We start from the raw sequence: 7,733 nt of genomic DNA on the forward strand, positions 1-7,733 counted from the left end.
AATTTGATGACCATCTGAAAGAATGTGGAATTCTATCAGAATTGACTCCTCCCGGAACACCTCAATGGAACGGTGTGTCAAAACGGAGGAATAGAACCTTGATAGACATGGTTAGATCAATGATGGGTCAGGTCGAACTTCCAATAGAATTTTGTGGATATGCACTAAATACAGCTGCACTGACTATAAATAGAGCTCCGTCTAAAGCTGTTGAAAAGACTCCATATGACTTATGGTTTGGAAAGCCTCCAAATGCGTCTTTTCTTAAGATTTGGGGTTGTGAAGTATACGTCAAACGATTAATTTCAGACAAACTTCAAAACAAAATCTGACAAATGTATCCTTGTGGACTATCCAAAGGAAACAAAGGGGTATTACTTCTACAATACATCTGAGAACAAGGTGTTTGTTGCTCGATATTGTATCTTTTTGGAAAGAGATCAAATTTCCAAAATGACAAGTGGGAGAAAAGTAGACCTCGAAGAAATTCGAGTAGAACAACAAACTCTAGAGAATGCTCAAGATGACATTCAGGATGAAACTCAGAGATCTTAAGAAGTATCTGGTGAGAATCAGGAACCATCTAGAAATGTAACCCCACGTAGATCGCAGAGATATAGGTCTCAACCGGAAAGGTACTTAGGTATTTTGACGAACGAGAGCCATGAAGTTCTATTACTTGAAAGTGATGAACCTGCGACTTACAAACAAGCTATGACGAGCCCTAGCTCCAAGCAATGGCAAGAAGCCATGCAATCTGAATTAGACTCCATGTCTAAAAACCAAGTTTGGGATTTGGTCGATTTCCCAGATGGCTACCAAGCCATAGGAAGCAAATGGGTATTTAAACTGAAAAAGGACAAGGATGGGAAATTAGAAGTTTTCAAAGCTAGATTGGTTGCAAAAGGTTACAGGCAATTCCACGGTGTGGATTACGATAAAAATTTTTCACCAGTTGCAATGCTAAAGTCTATTCGGATAATGTTAGCAATCGCTGCATTTTACGATTACGAAATATGGCAGATGGATGTCAAAACCGCTTTCTTAAACAACGTTTTAACAGAAACTGTGTTTACGACATAGCCTGAAGGTTTTGAGGATCCAAAGAATGCTAAAAAGGTATGTAAGATTAAGAAATCCATTTACGGATTAAAGCAAGCATCAAGGAGCAGGAACATACGTTTTGATGAAGAAGTCAGTTACTTTGGCTTCGTCAAGAACGCAGACGAATCTTGTGTATACAAGAAGGTCAGTGGGAGAAAAATTTCTTTTCTATTATTATATGTCGACGACATATTACTTATCGGAAATGACATTCCTATGTTGAACTCCGTCAAGATTTGGCTTGGGAAATGTTTTTCGATGATGGATCTAGGAGAAGCACAGTACATACTGGGCATCAAGATTTACAGAGATAGATCTAAAAAGATGATTGGACTCAGTCGGAGCACTTATATCAATAAGGTGCTTGAAAGGTTCAATATGGCAGACTCCAAGCGAGGCTACCTACCCATGTCTCATGGAATGACTCTAAGCAAGACTCAGTGCCCAAAAACACTAGATGAGCGTAGACGAATGAGTGGGTGTTGACCCTAAAGTTTTGATGATGACAAAGCAAACTCCTGACAATTGGTTAAGTTATGTTGCACAATAGGTTCCGAGATCCTTAGAGGGATAATGCTAAGTTAAGGAGATCCTGAGTTGGATAAACTAAGAAACGTGGAATATAAGCAAGTAATTGATCCATGTCAGACACTACATTGAAGAAATAATCATTAAGCAAGTTTACAAAGGCGAGATCCTTAGGCGAGTTCCTAAGGTGAGATCCTCATATATTATGTGGATCCTCGACGTTCCAGAGAAGGAACAAATTGGGAAGTATTCGAGTGAAGCTTCTAAAGGTGCAACATTAAGACTACAACATATGAGTTTATGTTTTAGGATTTATGTAAGTATTTAATAAAGGTTAAACGTAATTTGGAATGAAAGGGACATAGTATTTTGGTACGTTTTAAATGAAATATATTAACTGTAATTATAAAAGAGTTTTAACTTGGAAAATCTTTTTAATAAATAAAATGAATTTAATTAATAAATGTAAACATTGTATTCTGATTTATTCTCCTTGTTTCTCAAGTAAAAGATCTTTCCATGTTCCTTAAAACTCTCCCACGTATTTCTGGTTAAACGTGCATTTAGTGTTTTGATTTGGTCTCCCCTGTTTCTCTCCAACTATGCCCATGTTACTGAGCAGTAACTGTTAGTGGGTAGTTGAGGAGAACATGGGTACCCAACCCTAGGTAAAACTCTCCTATAAAAGGAGAAGAGTTTTTGCTTTTCAAAACACACAACTGATCTTTGCAAAATATATCTTAAGAGCTTAAACGTTTTTAAAAGAGAATCAGTTTTCAAAAGAGTGTCCCTTGAGTTCCTTATTACTTTGAGCTTTATTACGTACTAGAGTTTTATATCAAATTGTATTTTTGGTTTAAGGGTTGAGTGATCCTTAATTGACTTAGAGTTAAGTCAAAGAGAAACAGAGCGACTTAGAGTTAAGTCAAAGAGAAAAGGAGCGACTTAGAGTTAAGTCAGAGAGAGAAAGAGGAGCACAGTAATCAAAGGGGATTGCTGTGGGGAACTCGTGTTCGAGAGGAACTCGAGTTAAAGAGTGTATTTGTAATAGAGTTATTGCATTAATACAAAAGAGTAGTGAGGTTCTTCTTGATTAGGGTCAAGAAGGTTCCTCCGTTTTATATCTTTCTTCGCTCATTGTTCTCAGTCTCTTTATTGTTTAAATTCCGCAAGAAACTTACCCAAGTTCCCAAGAAATAATTCACCTCCCCTCTTGTCAAGTGTTCCTACTAAACTATCAGTTGGTATCAGAGCAGGATCTCACAAAAATACAGCAAATCCTGTTGAGAAAAAGTTCCTGGAAAGTATGAACGCTTACGAGAAACTCGAGGAAGGATATTCCACTCAAAGACCTCCAATGTTCAACGGGAAATTCTACACCTACTGGAAGAACAGGATGGAGATCTATATCAAGGCAGAGAACTATCAAGTCTGGCGAGTCATAGAAGTCGGTGATTTCGAGGTAACAATGATCAATGCTCAAAATGAGGTAGTTCCTAAACCCATGTCTGAATTTACTAAGGAAGATTTTGAGAAATTTGAATCAACGCAATGGCTGTGAAAATCTTGCATTGCGGCCTTGGACCTCATGAACATAACAGAGTTATGGGGTGCAAGAGCGCAAAGCAAATCTGGGATCTCCTTCAAATAACTCATGAAGGAACTAATGAGGTCAAACGTTCAAAAATTGATTTATTAATGTCTAAGTATGAACGTTTTGAAATGCAACCAAGAGAAACAATACAGGAAATGTTCACTCGTTTCACTAATATCACTAATGAACTAGTTTCTGTTGGAAGAAATATTCCCTCTGATGAACAGGTTAGGAAGATCCTAAGGAGCATGCCACAGGATGATAGATGGAGAACCAAGGTCACGGCATTGTTCGAAACAAAGAATTTCACCAAATTCAACATTGAACAATTGGCGGGATCCTTGATGACGCACGAATTACATCTAGGAGCAGCTGTTCCTGAGAATCCCAAGAACCGAGGCCTTGCTCTTAAGGCTGAGGAACAGGAGGACTCAGATCCTGATGAAGAAGAAGCTGCCATGTTGGTCAGAAGAATGAAAAGATTTTACAGGAACTCTAAACCTGGAAATCTAAGAGGAAGGAAGTCAATGAGAAAACCAAGCGGTTCCAAGCCTGACCAAGGATGTTTCAAGTGCGAAGAATCATACCATCTAATCAAAGACTTCCCTCAGTGGGAAAATGAAAAAGGGAAAGGCAAGGGAAAGGATCTGTCCAAGGAAAGATTCAACAAATCAACCTTTTCCAAACCCAACTTCAAGAAGGCTATGATCGCAGCTTGGGGAGATGCTACTGACTCGGAAGAAGATGAGGATCAACCAGATGAAGAAACAGCAAACCTTTGTCTTATGGCAAAGATTGATGGAACAACCCAAGATCCATCAAGAGAAGTAAGTTCCTCAACTCTTCAATCTCTGTCTAAAAATAAGTTAGTGGAATCACTAGTAGAAAAAACCCCTGTTGCAGCCCCCTTGTTGCAGCGTACAGGTATTAATACGCTTCAACAACCAGTCGGTCAACGCGGGTCAAACCCTTTAAAGGGTTATTGCAGCGTACAATTTAATTGTTCCCTGCAAAAAAGTTTGTTGCAGCGTACATTTTAAAAGCCCCCTGCAATAGCCTGTTCTTATTGCAGCGTACAATTTAAAAGCCCCCTGCAATAGCCCGGGTAAAAAAAAAATTCGCTGCAGTATTAGTTGAATAATTCAAAACAAATCAAAGCATCTCAAATTTTGGGTTCTCTTCTTCTTCCCTTAGATTCCCTGCGTCGTCCCCTCAAAAAAAATACCATTCCCTGCATCGCCCAAAAAGCTTCCTCGTCGATCGTACTGGCCTCCTTGCCAGTCGATGCTGGGTCTCTTTTTCACCTCCTCTCCAGTCGCAACCTGTTAGCTTGCTCGGCCGGTGGTTTCAAGGAAAAACTTAGCTGGCTCGCGCCGGTGGTTCCAAGAAAGAAAGTTGTTCGCGTCCTGCTTTCCGTCAACCTCTTCCATGTCCCTTCTTTTAGGTTTGTTCAAGTCGCTTATCTGATTTTCGTTTTAAGAATTAGGGTTTGTTCATTTCATTTTTAGGGTTGTGTGAGTTTGTTCAATTCGTTTTTAGAGTTCAATTCGTTTTTAGGGTTTGGTCATAGATAAAGATGTGGTGGTGTTGGAATTAGAGAATGGTGGTGGGGTGGTGGTGGTGGGGTGGAGCAAGGGAGGTGGAGTTAACGGTTGTATTTTCACTACGCACTTGAATCATGTATGACAGTGTACCCGAAATCTCTGACAAAACCCACCAAACTCCATAATTCTATATTTCTTTTATTGTATTTATGCTGTCTTAAGTTGAGTACATCTTGCCTCTTTTTAGCTTGTAATTTCTGCTACAGATCTCCAGTGGTGCTTGTTCTTGTTCTTAATCTTCTGTATTAATATTCAAACTTCTGTATGCAAGATGCTGATTGATTTTCTCTTCATTACTTGTCAGGTTCCAGAGCAAGATTGATTCTGCTGAAGGATCATAGCTGCCAGGACATTCATACCCGTCATGTTGCACAAGGTTGTAGTTGCCTGCTTGGTGATGGTGGTGGTAACATTGCCTTTTAAGATTCCCTGTGTATTGGTAACTCCCTTAAGAACTGTGTAGTAGATTTCATCATTCCATGTGTCTTATGCAGTTGATTTCTAACTTGAGAATTATTGCCTCTAAAGTGTGTGTATTTCTAGTAGTTATCCTTTCATTGATATGTATATGAACTAAAAATCGGTTAGGAGCGGGTCACATGAAAATGGTGTCGAACATTGGTAGAAAGGGATTCAATATGTTCTGGACTCCTAGGAGATTCAATATATTTTGCCAACCATCAATTGTTCAACCGAGCTTAAACTTCAGATTGGATTGTGTTGCAGATGAAGAAGAATGGAACCTGAAATTTGCTTTCAGTTATCTTCGCTTGATATTTACAGAACGTAAAATGATGTTGCTGAACTTATGTTATTTTTAGGAACTAAAATGTTGTTATGAGCTATAAGTATTTTTGAGGGAAATGCCAATTTATATTATAATATATGTTCCATTTCAGTGTTATTGCTTTTGGGACTCTTTGCAGTCATCTAGTAAGTTAGTTTTTAGATTAATTCAAGACTAATTTTGCTGTTCTTGTCAGTAAACTAAGAGTTAATTAATTGATGATGATTGTTTTCAACAGGGAACAACTTTGCTTTGGTTGACATCCATGATCCCTTCACTGAAACCATCACCTTGTGCTTAGTCTAGTGGTGAGAGTTGTGCCTCAGCTACTCCAATTCAGTATTATTTCTGTTTGGTTCTTTTTGCCTAATCTCGATAAAGAGAATCCCAACAATAAAAGGGTTATAGATAGTTTCTTCAACTGGTATTATGCCTCAACAAGATTAGCAACTATAATTGCTTTGACAGTTATTGTGTTCATTCAAGATAAAGGTTGGCCAATTGGGTACGGTGTGCCAGCATGTCTTATGGTACTTTCAATCGCAGCCTTTCTATTCGGTTCACCATTGTATGTTCATGTCAAGGTTAAGGATAGCTTGTTTGTTGGTATGTTTCAAGTTCCAATAGCCGCTTTTCGGAAAAGGAAAATTTAGTCGTCCTCCTATTGAGGATGAAGATTAGTACTTTCGCGGAAATGGCTCTGAGAAAACAACCCTCAGTGACATCTTAAGGTAATATTTTAATACTCTAACATTCTACAGCACTTTGAGGTTTTTGGTGTGCTTATTCTGTTGATCATGAATCATTCCACTACTCCAATATTATACTCTGGTCAATATGGACAAAATCACTACCATGATACTATGCTCAATAAGTTCTAAAGGTAGTATACATCATTCATCGTATGTTAGATGATGACATTTATTTATGGTTCTTTTTAGTGTTTTTTGTTTAATTATTATTTTTATGATGTATGAAGGACATATCCCTGGAGAATGTGTCAAGCATGTATGAGCTTTTTGAGGCATTTCATGTTGTGCCATTGAGGCAGGCTAGCATCCTTTTCATTTTAGTGAAGCATGATAAATTGAGTGCTAGACCAAGGTATGCAGTTTATCTAATATGTTTTGTTTACTAGCTTTTGTTTTAGCATTACGAACTGGGTGTTTCAGGAATTCGGGTTCATATCCAAAATGATTATTTAGGGAAATAGGGTGGAAATTGTAACTAGTTGTTTATGTTATTGTTTCATTTGAAGGTTTATGCTTTAGATGCAAACCGCAGCAAGTTCTGAAAATTAAAATAGCATTGATATTCTGCTTCTGACAGGTTCTAACATTGGTGTTACTGGATCTTCCTGGACTTCTGTTTTTCTCCACATATACTCTCCTTGTCCTCTTTTGGGCAGAGATCGATCATCAGGTAGAGTGTAATTAATCTGATGTTGCCTTGCTTACATTTGAAAATGACAACATTCATCTCATCTTAGCTCCTTTTCCGCCTAACAAGTGCCTACTTTTTCAGGCTAGATATCTACCAACTGATAAGCTGAGGCTTGTTTACATATTGCTAAACGCTGGAATTTACTTCATACAGGTTTATTACATCTCATGTTTACTTTATCTTTCATGTTAGTGATTTGTTACCAGTTTATTTTCAAAGGGTTTGAACCCATGATAGTTATATTTTATGCTTTAGGTTTGTATCTGGATTTTTCTCTGGTTGTATAACAATGAAGCATTGGAAACCGTAGGACGGATCTTTATTGCAGGTTTGTTTCTGTTATTGATGATGATTTTTTTTGTTATGGGACCACTATTTTCAGACTGTCTAAACTTCTTTATATTCTGTCAGCTGTCTCATTTGTTGCTGCGATCAGTTTCTTGTTTTACGGACGAAGGTCGGTTTTTGAATGTTTGAGTAGTTTGATCGTCTATAACCGAACAACAATGCAAATTTGGTATACCAGTATACTTCGTATCTGTATTTACTTGTCATGTTTTCTATGAACGACTCCAGATTGTTTGTAATGCTGAGACAGTTCCCAATTGAATCTAAAGTAAGAAGTAAGAAGTTATACGAGGTTTGTCTTCTTTCCTGAAACATTTTTAGTCCA

Source organism: Spinacia oleracea, chromosome 6, assembly GCF_020520425.1.
Source record: "Spinacia oleracea cultivar Varoflay chromosome 6, BTI_SOV_V1, whole genome shotgun sequence".
Lineage (NCBI taxonomy): Eukaryota > Viridiplantae > Streptophyta > Magnoliopsida > Caryophyllales > Amaranthaceae > Spinacia > Spinacia oleracea.